At 35.4% G+C, this 19,106-nt stretch overlaps 1 long non-coding RNA gene across 3 annotated transcripts; it reads left to right on the forward strand.

The window, feature by feature from the left end:
• The first annotated feature begins 3,606 nt into the window (after positions 1-3,606).
• On the forward strand, positions 3,607-6,638 carry LOC113349502. 3 transcript variants are annotated; one of them, XR_003360214.1, is made up of 6 exons: positions 3,607-3,910; positions 4,123-4,239; positions 4,345-4,483; positions 4,738-4,851; positions 5,546-5,644; positions 5,825-6,638. It is a non-coding gene; the product is annotated as an uncharacterized LOC113349502 (long non-coding RNA). The 3 variants fall into 3 exon arrangements; XR_003360215.1 differs by lacking the exon at positions 4,738-4,851; XR_003360216.1 differs by lacking the exons at positions 4,738-4,851; positions 5,546-5,644.
• The last annotated feature ends 12,468 nt before the right edge of the window (positions 6,639-19,106 follow it).

Consider the following 19,106-nt stretch of genomic DNA (forward strand, 5'->3'; position numbering starts at 1 on the left):
TACCATTGAAGCCCGACAAAAATGTAGCATCAGATTAAGGAGAATTAGAATCCTACCCGTTTGAACCAATTTCGAACTGCTCTGCAAGCCGACACCGAGTTCAAAACCAGAATTCATAGGTGAACAAGAGATGGTACTGACATTTTTGTCATCCACATGGATTATTGGAGATACCTTTGATAAAGTTCAGGAGTAATTTGGTCATAATCAATGGATCCTTCCATTACATGGGCTCTGCATCCTTTAACACCATCAAAACCCAAATTAGGCAAAACCAGAAAAACAAAATTTCTGTAAACATGCATTGAAAAGAAAATATAAGAAATCATGGTACCAAAATCTCCAAATTTGTCTAAGAAGTGACAATAAAAATAGAAATCGGAGTATTTATCAGGAACTTTTTTCCCCATCTATACTAAAACAAAATATCAATTAAGTGGGAATTCAATAAAAAAATTCTCTTTCTCAGACAATGAGAAGAATAAGGCTCTGAAAGAATTTATGTGAAATTAGACTAGGGCTTGTCAAAAAAAGGTTTAAAAAAAAACTAACCTTATATTCAAGTATCAACAGAATCCAAAGAGGACCAGTTTAGGGCTTCTTCTTATTTAGTTGATGAGACTTTCAAACAGCCTTATAAATCTACACAGAGAAAACAGCAATTAATGAAATATAAATCTATTGGAATTTGTAAGTTAATGTGAAGAACAATAAGCGAGATGGACTAACTAACCCTAATATCATTTTCTTGTTTGAGTTGCAGTAGATGAAGAACACCATCTTCTCTACTTCAATAGGCCCTTCTTTGTCGATGAACTTTCCTCTCGGACTCAGTAATTAACATTGTTTTCAGATTTGAAGGGAAAAGAGAATTTTTCAGTTGAGAGAGAAAACACAGGGGAAAAGTTAGAGATGGATCTTGCGCCGCTGCATACAGTTTTCTTTTTCTAGGGTTTGCGTAGGAGGAGAAAACGAAGTAACGAGAACATAATAAAAATGAGAACTTAAAAGTACGAAAATGCTGGGGTATTTTTCATCACAATTGAGTTAGTTGGCACAAATACAAAAGGGTATTAAAGTATAATGTAAATACATTTTGTATATGAACAGTTGAAGATTAACTGTTCAAATTAAAATTTAAGGAGATTGAAATTTTGTATTTTGGAATACTTTTATTTTTTGTAGAAATGTAGAGATTTATAAGAAAAATATGTCACCAGTTGGTTGAGTTTGGTAGAAAAATGGTGAGAAAAATGTCAGGTATGTGATTATAACCATGTTACTAGATCCTTCCTCTTTTTTAGAAGTTGGATCTTTTTAGTTTCAATTTAACCTGGGCCATTATCTAGGTGAAGTTTGAGGGACCGATGTTATATCTTATCAAAAAAATTAAAAAATAAATTCAATATGACCAAGATCATAGGACAAGGGCGATGATAAAAAATAACCAAAATGTGCCTTGGTATATCTCAGGTGTAATGTCAGAAATTAAAAACCATATACGACTAATTTCACATCAAACACTAAACCATAACTACCGAGAGAGGAACCAAACGACATATAGATTATGAAACCAAACCAGCCAGGGTCATTCTTGACTATAATATGAAACCACGTTGTCCCATTTTTCTTGAACCAAATTGTATTATATAGCAGACTCCTTAGACGCAACGTGCTCGCGTATGATTTCTTTCCTAGTCTAATAAAGTTATTCTATGCTTCAATAAAAGTCAAAGATTATTCATATGATTTCGGACTTCATTCAATCCCTTAGGATCGCAATGGACGCTAGATATCTTAGTATAAATTAACCTGGATTACAAACTTCGAGTTAACCTTCATCGTGTAATGGGTGCACTTTTGTTGATTTTTTCAACATGAGTCATTATTCAGTTGTTCATAATTTTACGAATAATTTTTGTTGAGAATGGCAATTTTTCTCGCTGCATATATTCATGTTCAAGTTTCGCAATAATTTTTACGATTAGCATTCAGATTTTTCTTTAAGTTTTATGGTTAGCCTTCAAATTTTGCTTTAGTGGTTTATTGTTGTATCCTACCCAATTATACTCAACTTTTTCAACAATCAATTGATAACACTTACTTTTATTGATTAGCTACATATTTTATCTAATCTTAGTTACCTTTCTTCCATAATCACCAGATAACGTTTACTTTTATTGATTATTCACTATCTAATCCAATGTTACTCAACTTTAGTCCATTCCATCAAATTATACTCGAAATTACTAGGTCGTACTCAGTATAACCGGTTATCCAACTATTTTCATCTAATTAAATCTAATTATACTCAACTTTCTTCGACAATCACCGGATAACGCTTAGTTTGACTGGCTATCCACAAATTTAATTCAGTTATACTTAAATTTTCCGAATTCCACCAAATCATACTTAAAATTGCTTGATCATATTCAATATGACAGATTATCCTATTCCATTTAATTAAATCCAATTATACTCAACCTTCTTTCACAATCACCGAATGATGCTTACTTTGACTGATTATCCACAAATTTAATACTTTATTCTATCAAATCATAATCAAAGTCGCTAGATGATATTCAATATGACCAATTATCCATCGAATCCAGTTAAATTGTACTCACTTTCATCTCATAATCACTAGATAACGCTTATTAGTTTCGGAATATTGCTTAATTTAAATATATTTTTCTTTTGGCATAAAAAAAATAAAAAACCAAGAAATCCAAGTTATGTTGGAATTAGATTGCATCCAAATGAATCTAATTGTACTCAATTTTTCCGGATCGTATCCACTTCAACCTCATTCAATTGCACACGTTATCATCAGCTTTGGACTTTCAATTTTGTTCGAACACGTCCAATCTCATTTGATGCTTAAATATTTACATTTTCATTCAAGTACAGACTTCGTTACGAGTTTCATTCGATCTGATCCAATCTTATTGGCTGCTAAACGATTTAATAGAATTCATTGACAAACTTCGTTTGATCTCACAGGTATCATGTCATACATCGACCTGTAAAAAATCACAACCTTAGATTACACAATTATTAATTTGGTCTCCTATGGGGAAAAAAAGTCAATCAGCCATAGAAAAATTTACTCCCTCCGTACCACATATATAAGCGGAGGGACCAATTCTCTTAGATTAAAAAACTTTATTGATTTTATACATTTATATGTTTTTTCATGTTTTACCCTTACTTATATTCCCAATGTTAGAGACATATACTCAATTGTGATGATTCCAAGCAAATAAATAGGGGTAATACAAGTAAAAAACCGTCTTGAAATTTGGACTCCGCTTATATAGTGGTACAAGGAAAAACGGAAATTCCGCCCATATAATAGGTACGAAGGGAGTACAAAATTTAAAGCTATAAATGGATGAATAAATTTTAATGTGGGTAACTGGGTATATGGTACCAATTACAATTTGACACGTGGTACAAAGTATAATCTGTATGGTGTTTATTCAACCAATAGAAAATTAGAATCTTTAATCGAACGAAGATAAATGCAAACACAAAAACTCACATGGATTACCATCTTAATACAAAGGAGGGAAAATTGCGATCTCAGTGGGCGGGAACAACGAAGTTTTGACGCACTATTTCCCCCTAGAATTTCAGAATTTTTCTTTTCCCTCAAAACCCTAACTAACCTTACCATACTGCTTCCTCTTTGTTTACTCTTCTTCTCTTTCCAAGCTCGAACCGTCCGAGAAAATCCATGAACACAACTTCACCACTTCCATCGTTCACCACTGAAAATTCAATAAACAATAAACTTGTCTGGTGATTTGGGATTTTCTCTTATTGATTTTTCAGAGATTTTGAAGATGGAGAAAAAGATGATATATCGATTTATCTTTTTTCCTATATTCGTAGACTGATTTCCGGGGTATGGAGATCTGTGTTTCTTTATTAATTCTGTGAATTTTTTTGATTGGATTCATGTGAATCGGTTCAAAATCAATAAAATCTACGCCTCTTTATTATTCTTATATTGTTCATGATTTGATGATTGGAATTTTCAGATTTTGGGAATGATTTGATTTAAAATTTGATGTGTTGTTCAAAATTTCATTATAATTGGATATGTTGTGCAATTAGGGAGAAAGCAGGATAGGTTCAATAACATGAGGAGAGGGAAACAAGAAGCAGACAGCTGTCCCCAGTCGAGTTCGCCAGGGTTTATGAAATTCCTAAACAGATTATCCCAGAATGAAGGTACATCAAACTTTCAGTGGTTCATAATTAAGATTAGATGGATTATGAAGTTGTGATTGTTATTCGTATATTTGTGGCTTTGAGTTAAGATATTATTTCTTGCAGGAAACAGGAAAGGGACCACCTTCTGCGGAAGAAGAGGACCTGAAGTCGTTAGTGCTCCGTGACAAGGATGATAAATTGACTTCCGAGTTCGGTGATGATGATGAAGTTGTTTCTTTTATCAAAGCGTTGTTTGATGCTGGTAATGCAATATGCAATGGATTTACAGCAGTTATAAATAATAAATTTACCTTGAGTTTCTTAGTTTAGTTTTCGCATAATCCTTTGGATGAGCTTGAAATTTCGTTTTATTGTCTGCAAGATACTCGTGGTCCAATTATCTGGATACCCGTGAGCTGGATGTTTCAGTTTGGAGTTTTGTTTTTGTCTTCATGAGTTTTAAGCGGTTTTGATTGAATAGTTATCTAATTTGATTTAGTTAGTGCCTTGCTTCAGGAGTTCACCGTGATGGATGCAACTGCACAAGTTGCTCCAACAATGTTGAGAACCATCCGTATTTTGAAACCCATGGACTTCAATAATTGATGTTTGTGTATTTGTTTGAATAGGGTATGTTTTAACATCTTTCTACTCTTTCACTTTCGAGGCAAAAACTCTCAATATTTCTTTCATTTCATTGTTCACTTTTTTGTTTTTTCGTCGGTACATCTAAACTGAGTTTTGCCGGATGTTGTTGAAAATTTTATAGGTTACTTTCTTGTTGAATAATTCAGTTTCTCAATTTAGATCGAAGAAAAAAGTGAAAGTGTGATTGGTTGTTACTCTCCAATTGAAAATTCAACAAAATCATCATTCATTTGAGATTTAATTAGTTGACAATGACTACTGATCCATTGAATAAACTCATCTGAAATATAATTGCTTTACTTTTGATTGTAAATCCTTAAGCAATGTCCTTACTATAAATTCAATCAGTTTGCTCTGTGGTTTTTGAAAGCCTTTCTAGACAATCTTCATTGTTGCATGAGAATATTGTCGGAGGTGGTTAAGAACTGTCTATCATGGCTCTGTGTTATTTTGTTTGAAAGACGGCACGACACCACTCTGTTATGTATCCATTTTCCCCACAGTTTATGTTGAGTTGGCGTGATCCAAGAGCTACAACTCTGTTTGTCACCTTTTCCTGATTGTTGTCATTGTGCTCGTTCTTTCTTCCTTGTTTTGGATGAACTTTGTTTTCCTATTGTAGGTTTTTTATGGCTATTCAATATTTTATGGTGGTGTAACAGTATTCTTTGGCTAGGGATTTGTATGTTTTAACTTGAATATCGAGAGGAAGGAGAGAGCATGGAATTGTTCAGTTCGTGTGAGTGCATTGAAAACCACTGTTAGAAACTTCATGGTATGTACATTTTATCTTAGACATGGAAACCTTGTAAAGATTAGTTATTGGCTCAATTTATGAATCTTAATTGGCACACCAAATTCAAATGAAAAATCATAAAATGTTAGTTGCATTTAGCATTTCTGGCATCATTGATTTGTAAATTAATGTTGTTGTTAATCGAGGAGTTCTTTGCAGGACATTTTTATGAGAACGCCGGAAGTGGTAGTTACAGATCCAATTGTTAGAAAGAAGGTTCAGAAGGAAACATAAGGAGACCGAGTCAGTAAGCAGTTAATGGAGTTGGAATGACAATAGGTAATGTATTGCATTCTTTATTTGTATTGCTCTATTGTCCATTACTGGTCTTCTTTAAATTCTTGTAATTCTCTTGCCATGGATATAACTGCCTTCGTTTCCAAAACCCTGACTTTCTACTACATAAAGCATTTTGCTATATATTTGTATGCTTTACTCTTATTCTTATGTTTTGATTACTCAAATAGTTAGTAATAAAATAACTTAATTTTTACGCAAGATTATGTTCATCTCTTCATCATTTTAGCCCTTTGTTTGTGGTCTTTTTGCTTCTAAGTTTGTCGATACAACAACAGCAACCCCTTAGGATCAACAACAACAAGAACCAGAATAACCCCCCATCAATGATCAATCTTTTGTCAGGTAAGTAACTTTGTCAATCTATTCGTACGACTTACCTATTTTGGATGTGCATTTCTTTTATGATTCATATAATTTTTGAATTAAGGGGTATTGAGAACTTAGGATGTTAGGTGCATCTCAATGTTTGATTGATCTAAACATGATTCGGAATCCGATTCTTATGAAATCGTTAATTATGAAGTGTGAAACTATTAATTTTCAGTTTGAGTATCATAAATGAGGAATGTGAGTCAGTTAATCTGTATCTAGGTTGAGCATTATGATAGTGAGGATTGGTATTTAATGGTATACAAAATGATGAATTTGGGGTTTTACATCGATGTCTTACATGGATCACATTTATTTTTTTCGTAAATTGGTACTTAGTGTGTATTACATGTATCATTTCAGGTTTGAGAGTCTGTCACTTTTAGAAGAACAAAGGAAGCTACTGAAAAGCAAACCCCAATGCAACAAAATACTGGATTGGTATAAGCTGTCTTATTTGAGGTCAAAGATAGGGATAGCAGTGGTTATTTTGCCGGTTCTGATGCATCGTGGTGTACTCCTAAACTCGCTAAACACGGAAATTGTAAGGTTGGAGAAGTTATTATTCACGGTCAAGAGAATGGTGAATGGACGTATCCATACATTCTTCGAAGGACAAGAGGAAGAAGCTAAGATGAAACATCTATCTGTTGAAGTGGGTAGCACTGGAATGTGTTATCTAAGGATTTTGGATACGGAAGTACTTTATCCAATTGTTGGATGGACTTGCTGCCCCCACTTTAATTAGTGATTTAAAGGTATGAATATGTCTATGCTGAGGAACACAAGGATCTGACATCTTACATTCTGGGAGGTAGCTTACCCAGTTTTGATTTACGTAATAGGGCTGGTACATACGCATGTTCTGGTACACCGACACCCGCTTGTATCTTAGTAAGTATAGGTTTTGTACTTTGTTTTGGATAGTACTTGCGCCTTTTTTGGTTTTTATGTTGAAGTAGGATACTTTGCAATTTGTGCATTGTAAGGGACCTCATTTTATTTATAAAATCCGAATTTATTTGAATATATAAATTAGTATCATCGACTTTGGTTACGAGGTAAACACTTATCTCTTGTGTGAGTACTATGCTTATTTACTGTATGATAGGTCTAGCATAGTATGCCTTGACTCGTTTCCCATCTATCTATACTTTAACACACTAAAGCTTTTGCGTGCATATGATGTTTTCTAAAATGTGGCAGTTTATCCCCTTTTTGCCTTGTTGGAAAACCGTGTCTAATGAACTTGTATTTTGGACACACAAAACGATCATGGTGGCTATAAGAATTAGCTTTATGCCACGGAAAATTGGCGAGTCTAATACTACCCTACACTTGGACACGCAAAACAGTTACCTCGTGTGGCAATATATTAGTCCATCGCCATGGACAGTCACCACTTCTAAATAACCATGGAAAATGCTGCTCTTTGGCTACATCCTTTGACACGTGGCTTTTGATGGACACTAATAGACATGGTTATTGAGTTAAAATGTGGCCATAACAACACTCTGGTCATATAGCCACGCCAATAATCCAAAACGTGGCTACGCTATAAAACCAAAAATGTGGCCTATGTGACAGTTTGTACTAGTGTAACGAGGAAACCGCAAATGTAGAGAAATCCCGGAACCTGGTCCAGATTGAATACACACTGTATTAAGCCGCTACAAACACTAGCCTACTACAAGATAACTTCGGACTGGACTACAGTTGAACCCCAATCAGTCTCTCACCGATCCAAGGTACAGTTTTACTCCTACGCCTCTGATCCCAGCAGGATACTGCGCACTTGATTCCCTTAGCTGATCTCACCCACAACTAAGAGTTGCTGCAACCCAAAATCGCAGACTTGATAATAAACAAATCTGTCTCACACAAAAAAGTCTATCAAAGGATATATCTGTCTCCCACAGAAAAACCCTAGGTCTTTGTTCCGTCTTAAGATATAAAATCAAGGTGAACAGGAACCAATTGATAATCCGATCTTATATTCCTGAAGAACAGCCTAGATTAATCAATCACCTCTAAACAATCCTTCTTGACTACACAAGCACTTTGTCGAGGAATCACAAACAATGAGACGAAGATGTTTGTGGATTCTTTATCTTTCCTATCGGGGAACTCTCACGATCTCAAGCCAATCAATAGATTGTACTCGTACGATAGAAGATGCAAGATCAGATCACACAACTACGATAAAAGTAGTATCGGTCTGGTTTCACAATCCCAATGAAGTCTTTAAGTCGTTAACCTGGTTTTAGAGAAGAAAACCAAAGGTTAAAGGAGAATCGACTCTAGCAAGCGCACTAGTATCACACAGACGTGTGGGGATTAGTTTTGCACAATGCTATATGTCTCCTTTATATAGCCTTCAAATCAGGGTTTTGCCTTAGTTACAAAGCAATCCATATTCACCGTTAGATGAAAACCTGCTTTAGATTCAAGCTAATATTTCTCAACCGTTAGATCGAAAACTTAGCTTGTCACACACACTTGGGTAGACATTTACTGGGTTTGTGAAAACCATGCCCAAACGTGTACGTGTATGTTGGTTCAACATAGTAACCCAAAAGGTTAACCATATGAGCATTTCATATTAACCTAGTTCTTCTTCACCATAACTAGATCTATTGACGCAAATTAACTAATTAGAGAGTTGTTCAATTGCTATGAGATATTATGTAACTACACAAAACACAATTGAAACAAAGATGATTCGATTCGATTGAATCGGCTCATGAACTTTATAGCCACGGTTTGCATAAAGCATTCCTTAGAAATTTAAGTTTCATGTTCAGAGAACATCTTTAGATCATAACCACTTAAGCTCACAAACAAGTTTGCAGACTTAAGGCAACCGGCAGAGTTTTCCAAACTCAGCAGAAAATCTCGGCAAAGAGACTTCCGCCAGTTCCCGGACTGAGTTCGCGGACTAAACACTTAAACGAGTTTTTGGAAAATCCCAGCAGAAATTCTTGGCAAGAGAACTTCCGTCAGTTCGCGGACTAAGTTCGCGGACTTGGCAAAGCCAATTCTTCCGGTTTCTCTCAATCAACAAAGTTCGAAAACTTCAAATTAAGGAATACATGGTTATGTAATCTAAACTCTCATTCCAATCATTGAGACATTCTCAGAGGACGTTATATAGCCGTTATTCACAGACCGTTTCACGTCAGAGTAATTCTCAAAGTAATTGAAACCTTTCATGACTTTCGTCACTAGGTGAAGATAAACTTGATCAAAGCGAAGCACTTTACCAACACACGATTTTGAGAAAAAGATAAGTAGTGAATACTCAGCTCGAAATGTCAAATGTGTATGATCCAGTCTATATAGCATATGACTTTTTGGCTCATAAGAAGTAGGAGATAGAATAGATATACTTTTGAGTGATAGATAAGTTCAAGTCTTCACATACCTTTTTGTTGATGAAGTTTCACGGTTCCTTGTATAGATCTTCGTCGTTGTATGATGAATCGCCATGAAGTTCTTGAGCTCAAGTACACTTTTTTATCCTAGTCCGAGACTTAGCTATAATAAACTACAAATCAAGACTCATAGTTTTGATCACTAACATTGACAAACATGATTGATATAGCAATGCATGCGAGGTGGACCGAGCTAGCTCTAACATCTAGAATTATTTTTTTTTAGTTTGTATATGAATGTTTGATTTTTGTTTTGATTTTGTAGTCGTAGAGAAAGTAATTGTAGGCTGATTATCTTAGTGTTTAAAAAGAAATTTGGGTTTTCAGAGAACAATTAGCTTCTCACAGTTGTTTGCAAAATCTTAAACTTTGTGAATTATTGTTCATGAGAACCGCTATTGCTCTTATGTAGATGTTTTAACCAAAGATTACAATTTTGATCTGAATTTTTATCTAAGAATGTTGAGCAATAGTGGGATGAAAAGTATGGTACTTCCTTGCATTATTTCAAGATCAAATATATGCAAGTTTTGTGTCTGCTGCTAACTTTCTAGATGTTGCATAGGTGGTTGCTGCTGGTGCTAACCCTGTTCAAATTATCGGGGTAATGGTATTACAGTTCCATCTCAGTACCATCTTAGGACCGAAGTAGGGCAAAAGAAGTTAAACACGAACTCTGATACCGGTGCAGAGAATATTCAGAATAACTGTATACAGACAGCTGTTCACCCCAAGTATCATATCGAATGATTGGTAAGTCATTCTAGCTATGCGTTACTGAACAGATAAATAGGAATTTTGTTTCCAATGCTTTTATGCTAATATTTCTATCAAAACAATGTACTCTTTATATGGATTTGCAGCTTTCGTTTCTTAAGCAATTTATAGGTCCATGACCGAATCAGACTATATCCATCTGCGTCTGTGTTTTTCTAATTATGCTATAAGCTTACTGTATCTATATATCTAAATTGTGTAAATGTAAAAGTAAATAAATTTCTACAATTCTGTAACCCTTCACTGTTTTCCTTTAGCTTTGGTTCTTATTATGCAGTTGGTATCTTTTGATATTTGTGGCAGTTCAGTTAGTCATCTTCATCATGAAGTCTGTACAATTTTCTAAGGTTTATATTTTAGAAGCATTATATGACATGGAGAAGTTCGTTATTGGAACACATTTATGTTCTAGCCTATATGCCACCTTCTCCCAGTAACACTCAAGGTTGGGATCCTTTATTGGGATCCACCACTGACTTGCACTAATTATGCTTGCTTAGAACCCCTTTTATATTTAGATGTTTGATTAATGTCTCTTGTATTTCAGGTCATTGCTAACAACTTGGCTGAGCTAGCTGGGGAAGGAAGTAATAGCTGTAGTTAGAGGTGCTGGGTTGAATGCAGCTACGGAAAAAGTAGGTCAGGAAAACTAGATTTTCCACGTGTCCGCCAGAAGAGAGTAGTAACAATCGTCGGGGGTGCCGACTCGATGGCAACTGTGGAGAATGTAGGTCAAGAAGAACAAGATGTACCACATGTCCACTAGAGGAGCCACATGACTAGCCTCTATTTCGATATCAGTGAAGGGATATTTTTGCACATGGATTTGTTCAATTACGAGAAAAATGTTAATTTTATTGTTAATTGTTTGATTGTATGTTATTTATCATAATATGGATGGGTCTTTCGGCTAAACTGGGTTGTTTTTCTCCTTCAATGCAGGCATGTCCGATAGAATGAACGGGAAGAAGAAGTACGTTCTTATTTTGATAGCTTATATCCAGGAAAAAAACTTGGATTTATGGAAGGTGCGGAGTAAGTTTGTAGTTTCCTTGGCCTACACTTTTTCTCTCATTTTTCTTGAACTTCAAAATTCAAGATTGTGAGGTTCTCCACGTTGTGATATAGATTGAAGCTAGCTTGATCTCCGGTTTGTGGATAATCATCTTCTAATCAGTTGATCTTGATCTCGATAATTTAGGCTGCAAATTACACATAACGAGTTTTGCAGCTTACTGTTGCTACTATTGCTGCGGAAGAGATTTATTGCAGTGTATCCCGTTTTGGGATTTTCAGTGCAACATATTACTTTGAATGTAGTATCAAACTTGGCAGCTTGACTTTGAGATCTTCTCTTTTAGATTTCAGGATTTAATTGAAAGCCTGCAGTTAGTCACTTCTTTCCACTAAATACTCCGCACCAAAACATTGTCCCAAGAAATGTAATTTAGAGTTGTTTGATATTTATAGGATGTTTATAGCCCCACTAGGGAAATTTTTATAGGATGTTAAGACTTTTAGATGTGCTGAACTTATAAATATAGTTGTACATACTTTCTGTTGCATGTAGTTAGTGGAAAGGTATTTAAATGAAAGTAAGCGATTATCACAAATCAGAAATATAGTAGTAGACTTAATAATTATATAGGCTTATGCCCAAGGTTTGGCCTTTGTCTCCATGATGACAAAAGCTATCAGACGGACAACGTTAAATATAGACCCGATCCGAAGGTCAAGAAGCTCCGGATGGAGTAGTCATTAGACGGCTGAAAAGGACTCCCGGACATGAGAAACTCGCCGTATTTGCCATAAAAGGGTCTCCGGATGGAGTTTCTGCTTGGACAGATGAAAAAGCTTGCGGTATTTTTAAACGGAAAAGCGTGGGTCAACAAATTATAGGGTGGGTGTAGTCCCGTAAAACCATCTTTGTATTTCTTTCACTGCTATCCTTCTTCTCCTCTCCCGCAGAAATCCTAGAGTTTTGCTTCTCTGTTTTTCTTTTCGTGATTTTCTTTTTCTGTTGATGTAGGTTATAATAATAGACTGATGTTGTTGCAGCTGAATCGGAAAGACGATTGAATTAATTATAAGGACAATATTGATGGAGTAACTAATCTCAACGTCATCGATTTACACAAGAAGAATCAGATTGAAGTCTCTTATACTAAAATCCCATGTTCTATGGTAACTTGTCAAGATATACCCTGATCTCTATGCATTGATTTTGTATTTGTTTGGTTTATATATTAGCGTAGAATCTGGGGATCAATTTTTGACAAACCCTAGAATTGATTTTTTTAGTTTGTGTATGAATGTTTGATTTTTGTTTTGATTTTGTAGTCGTATAGAAAGTAATTGTAGGCTAATTTTCTTAGTGTTTAAAAATAAATTTGGGTTTTCAGAGAACAATTAGCTTCTCACAGTTGTTTGCAAAATCTTAAACTTTGTGAATTATTATTCATGAGAACTCCTATTGCTCTTATGTAGATGTTTTAACCAAAGATTACAACTTTGATCTGAATTTTTATCTAAGAATGTTTAGCAATAGTGGGATGAAAAGTATGGTACTTCCTTGAATTATTTCAAGATCAAATATATGCAAGTTTTGTGTCTGCTGCTAACTTTCTAGATGTTGCATAGGTGGTTGCTGTTGGTGTTAACCCTGTTCAAATTATCGGGGTAATTGTATTACAGTTCCATCTCATTACCATCTTAGGACCGAAGTAGGGCAAAAGAAGTTAAACACGAACTCTGATACCAGTGTAGAGAATATTCTGAATAACTGTATACGGACAGTTGTTCACCCCAAGTATCATATCGAATGATTGGTAAGTCATTCTAGCTATGCGTTACTGAACAGGTTAATAGGAATTTTGTTTCCAATGGTTATATGCTAATATTTCTATCAACAAAATGTACTCTTTATATGGATTTGCAGCTTTCGTTTCTTAAGCAATTTATAGGTCCATGACCGAATCAGACTATATTCATATGCCTCTGTGTTTTTCTAATTATGCTATAAGCTTACTATATCTTTATATCTAAATTGTGTAAATGTAAAAGTAAATAATTTTCTATAATTCTGTAACCCTTCACTTTTTTCCATTAGCTTTGGTTCTTATTATGCAGTTGGTATCTTTTGATATTCATGGAAGTTCAGTTAGTCATCTTCATCATGAAGTCTGTAAAATTTTCCAAGGTTTATATTTTAGATCCATTATATGACATGGAGAAGTTCGTTATTGGAACACATTTATGTTCTAGCCTATATGCCACCTTCTCCCAGTAACACTCAAGGTTGGGATACTTTATTGGGATTCACCACTGACTTGCACTAATTATGCTTGCTTAGAACCCCTTTTATATTTAGATGTTTGATTAATGTCTCTTGCATTTCAGGTCATTGCTAATAACTTGGCTGAGCTAGATGGGGAAGGGGGTAATAGCTGTAGTTAGAGGTGCTGGCTTGATTGCAGCTACGGAAAAGATAGGTCAGGCAAACTAGATTTTCCACGTGTCCGCTAGAAGAGAGTAGTAACAATCTTCGGGGGTGCCGACTCGATGGCAACTTTGGAGAAAGTCGGTCAGGAAGAACAAGATGTTCCACATGTGCACTAGAGGAGCCACATGACTCTAGCTTCTATTTTGCTACCAGTGAAGGGATATTTGTGCACATGGATTTGTTCAATTACGAAAAAATGTTAATTTTATTGTTAATTGTTAGATTGTATGTTATTTATCATTATAAGCATGGGTCTTTCGGCTGAACTGGGTTGTTTTTCTCCTTCGAATCAGGCATGTCTGATAGAATGAACGGGAAGAGGAAGTACGTTCTTATTTTGATAGCTTATATCCAGGAAACACACTTGGATTTATGGAAGGTGCGGATTAAGTTTGTAGTTTCCTTGGCCTACACTTTTGCTCTCATTTTCTTGAACTTCAAAATTCAAAATTGTGAGGTTCTCCACTTTGTGATATAGATTGAAGCTAAGATTGATCTCCGGTTTTTGGCTAATCATCTTCTAAGTAGTTGATCTTGATCTCGACAATTTAGGCTGCGAATTAGACATAACGAGTTTTGCAGCTTACTGTTGCTACTATTGTCGCGAAAGAGATTTATCGCAGTGTATCCCGTTTTGGGATTTTCAGTGCACCATATTACTTTGAATATAGTATCAAACTTGGAAGCTTGACTTTGGGATCTTCTCTTTTAGATTTCAGGATTTAGTTGAAAGCCTGCAGTTAGTCACTTCTTTCCACTAAATACTCCGCACCAAAACATTGTCCCAAGAAATGTTATTTAGAGCTGTTTGATGTTTATAGGATGTTAAGTCTTAGGATGTTTATAGCCCCACCAGGGAAATATTTATAGGATGTTAAGACTTTTAGATGTGCTGAACTTATAAATCTAGTTGTACATACTTTCTGTTGCATATAGTTAGTGGAAAGGTGTTTAAATGAAAGTACGCGATTATCACAAATCAGAAATATAGTAGTACACTTAATAATTATATAGGCTTATGCACAAGGTATGGCCTTTGTCTCCATGATGACAAAAGCTATCCGACGAACGACGTTTAATATAGACCCGATCCGAAGGTCGGGAAGCTCCGGATGGAGTAGTCATTAGACGGGTGAAAAGAACTCCCAAACATGAGAAACTCGCGGTATTTACCATAAAAGGGTCTCCGGATAGAGTTTCTGCTTGGACAACTGAAAAAGCTTGCGGTATTTTTAAGCGGCAAAGCGTGGGTCAACAAAATATAGGGTGGGTGAAGTCCCATAAAACCATCTTTCTATTTCTTTCACTTCTATCTTTCTTCTCATCTCCCGCAGAAATCCTAGAGTTTTGCTTCTCTGTTTTTCTTTTCGTGATTTTCTTTCTGTTGATGTAGGTTATAATAATAGACTGATATAGTTGCAGTAGAATCGGAAAGACGATTGAATTAATTATAAGTACAATATTGATGGTGTAACTAATCTCAACATCATCGATTTACACAAGAAGAATCAGATTGAAGTCTCTTATACTAAAATCCCATGTTCTATGGTAACTTGCCAAGGTATACCCTGATCTCTATGTAGTGATTTTGTATTTGTTTGGTTTGTATCTTAGCGTAGAATCTGGAGATCAATTTTGGACAAACTCTAGAATTGATTTTTTTTAGTTTGTGTATGGATGTTTGATTTCTGTTTTGATTTTGTAGTCGTAGAGAAAGTAATTGTAGGCTGATTTTCTTAGTGTTTAAAAATAAATTTAGGTTTTCAGAGAACAATTAGCTTCTCACAATTGTTTGCAAAATCTTAAACTTTGTGAATTATTGTTCATGAGAACTCCTATTGCTCTTATGTAGATGTTTTAACCAAGGATTACAACTTTAATCTGAAGTTTTATCTAAGAATGTTGAGCAATAGTGGGATGAAAAGTATGGTACTTCCTTGCATTATTTCAAGATCAAATATATGCAAGTTTTGTGTCTGCTGCTAACTTTCAAGATGTTGCATAGGTGGTTGCTGCTAGTGCTAACCATGTTCAAATTATTGGGGTAATGGTATTATAGTTCCATCTCAGTACCATCTTAGGATCGAAGTAGGGAAAAAGAAGTTAAACACGAACTCTGATACCAGTGCAGAGAATATTCTGAATAACTGTATACGAACAGCTGTTCACCCCAAGTATCATATCGAATGATTGGTAAGTCATTCTAGCTATGCGTTACTGAACAGGTAAATAGGAAATTTGTTTCCAATGGTTATATGCTAATATTTATATCAACACAATGTACTCTTTATATGGATTTGCAGCTTTCGTTTCTTAAGAAATTTATAGGTCCATGACCGAATCAGACTATATCCATATGCCTCTGTGTTTTTCTAATTATGTTATAAGCTTACTATATCTTTATATTTAAATTGTGTAAATGTAAAAGTAAATAATTTTCTACAATTCTGTAACCCTTCACTTTTTTCCATTAGCTTTGGTTCTTATTATGCATTTGGTATCTTTTGATATTCGTGGCAGTTCAGTTAGTCATCTTCATCATGAAGTCTGTAAAATTTTCCAAGGTTTATATTTTAGATGCATTATATGACATGGAGAAGTTTGTTATTGGAACACATTTATGTTCTAGCCTATATGCCACCTTCTCCCAGTAACACTCAAGGTTGGGATCCACCACTGACTTGCACTAATTATGCTTGCTTAGAACCCCTTTTATATTTAGATGTTTGATTAATGTCTCTTGCATTTCAGGTCATTGATAATAACTTGGCTGAGCTAGCTGGGGAAGGGAGTAATAGATGTAGTTAGAGGTGCTGGCTTGATTGCAGCTACGGAAAAAATAGGTCAGGCAAACTAGATTTTCCACGTGTCCACCAGAAGAGAGTAGTAACAATCGCCTGGAGTGCCGACACGATGGCAACTGTGGAGAAAGTAGGTCAGGAAGAACAACATGTGCCACATGTCCACTAGACGAGCCACATGACTCTAGCTTCTATTTTGATACCAGTGAAGGGATATTTGTGCACATGGATTTGTTCAATTACGAAAAAATGTTAATTTTATTGTTAATTGTTAGATTGTATGTTATTTATCAAAATAAGCATGGGTCTTTCGGCTGTACTGGGTTGTTTTTCTCCTTCGATGCAGGCATGTTTGATAAAATGAACGGGAAGAGGAAGTACATTCTTATTTTGATAGCTTATATCCAGGAAACACACTTGGATTTATGGAAGGTGCGGATTAAGTTTGTAGTTTCCTTGGCCTACACTTTTGCTCTCATTTTCTTGAACTTCAAAATTCAAAATTGTGAGGTTCTCCACATTGTGATATAGATTGAAGCTAGCTTGATCTCCGGTTTTTGGCTAATCATCTTCTAAGTAGTTGATCTTGATATCGACAATTTAGGCTGCGAATTAGACATAACGAGTTTTGCAGCTTACTGTTGCTACTATTGCCGCGAAAGAGATTTCTCGCAGTTTATCCCGTTTTGGGATTTTCAGTGCAACATATTACTTTGAATATAGTATCAAACTTGGAAGCTTGACTTTGGGATCTTATCTTTTAGATTTCAGGATTTAGTTGAAAGCCTGCAGTTAGTCACTTCTTTCCACTAAATACTCCGCACCAAAACATTGTCCCAAGAAATGTTATTTAGAGATGTTTGATGTTTATAGGATGTTAAGTCTTAGGATGTATATAGCCCCACCAGGGAAATGTTTATAGGATGTTAAGACTTTTAGATGTGTTGGACTTATAAATATAGTTGTACATACTTTCTGTTGCATGTAGTTAGTGGAAAGGTGTTTAAATGAAAGTAAGCAATTATCACAAATCAGAAATATAGTAGTACACTTAATAATTATATAGGCTTATGCCCAAGGTATGGCCTTTGTCTCCATGATGACAAAAGTTATCTGACGAACGACGTTTAATATAGACCCGATCCGAAAGTCGGGAAGCTCTGGATGGAGTAGTCATTAGACGGGTGAAAAGACTTCCCGGACATGAGAAACTCACGGTATTTACCATAAAAGGGTCTCCGGATAGAGTTTCTGTTTGGACAACTGAAAAAGTTTGCGGTATTTTTAAGCGGGAAAGCGTGGGTCAACAAAATATAGGGTGGCTGTAGTCCCATAAAACCATCTTTCTCTTTCTTTCACTGCTATCCTTCTTCTCCTCTCCCACAGAAATCCTAGAGTTTTGCTTCTTTGTTTTTCTTTTCGTGATTTTCTTTCTGTTGATGTAGGTTATAATAATAGAATGATATAGTAGCAGTTGAATCGGAAAGACGATTGAATTAATCTCAACATGGAGAATTATTGAAACACATTTATGTTCTAGCCTATATGCCACCTTCTCCCAGTAACACTCAAGGTTGGGATCCTTTATTGGGATCCACCACTGACTTGCACTAATTATGCTTTCTTAGAACCCCTTTTATGTTTAGATGTTTGATTAATGTCTCTTGCATTTCAGGTCATTGCTAACAACTTGGCTGAGCTAGCTGGGGAAGGGAGTAATAGCTGTAGTTAGAGGTGCTGGGTTGATTGCAGCTCCGGAAAAAGTAGGTCAGGCAAACTAGATTTTCCACATGTCCCCCAGAAAAGAATAGTAACAATCGCCGGGGGTGCCGACTCGATGGCAACTGTGGAGAAAGTAGGTCAGGAAGAACAAGATGTGCCACATGTCTACTAGAGGAGCCACATGACTCTAGCTTCTATTTTGATACCAGTGAAGGGATATTTGTACACATGGATTTGTTCAATTACGAAAAAATGTTAATTTTATTGTTAATTGTTAGATTATATGTTATTTATCATAATAAGCATGGGTCTTTCGGCCGAACTGGGTTGTTTTTCTCCTTCGATGCAGGCATGTCCGATAGAATGAACCGGAAGAGGAAGTACGTTCTTATTTTGATAGATTATATCCAGGAAACACACTAGGATTTATGGAAGGTGCGGATTAAGTTTGTAGTTTTCTTGGCCTACACTTTTGCTCTCATTTTTCTTGAACTTCAAAATTCAAAATTGTGAGGTTCTCCACTTTGTGATATAGA

Source organism: Papaver somniferum, chromosome 2, assembly GCF_003573695.1.
Source record: "Papaver somniferum cultivar HN1 chromosome 2, ASM357369v1, whole genome shotgun sequence".
Classification (NCBI taxonomy): domain Eukaryota; kingdom Viridiplantae; phylum Streptophyta; class Magnoliopsida; order Ranunculales; family Papaveraceae; genus Papaver; species Papaver somniferum.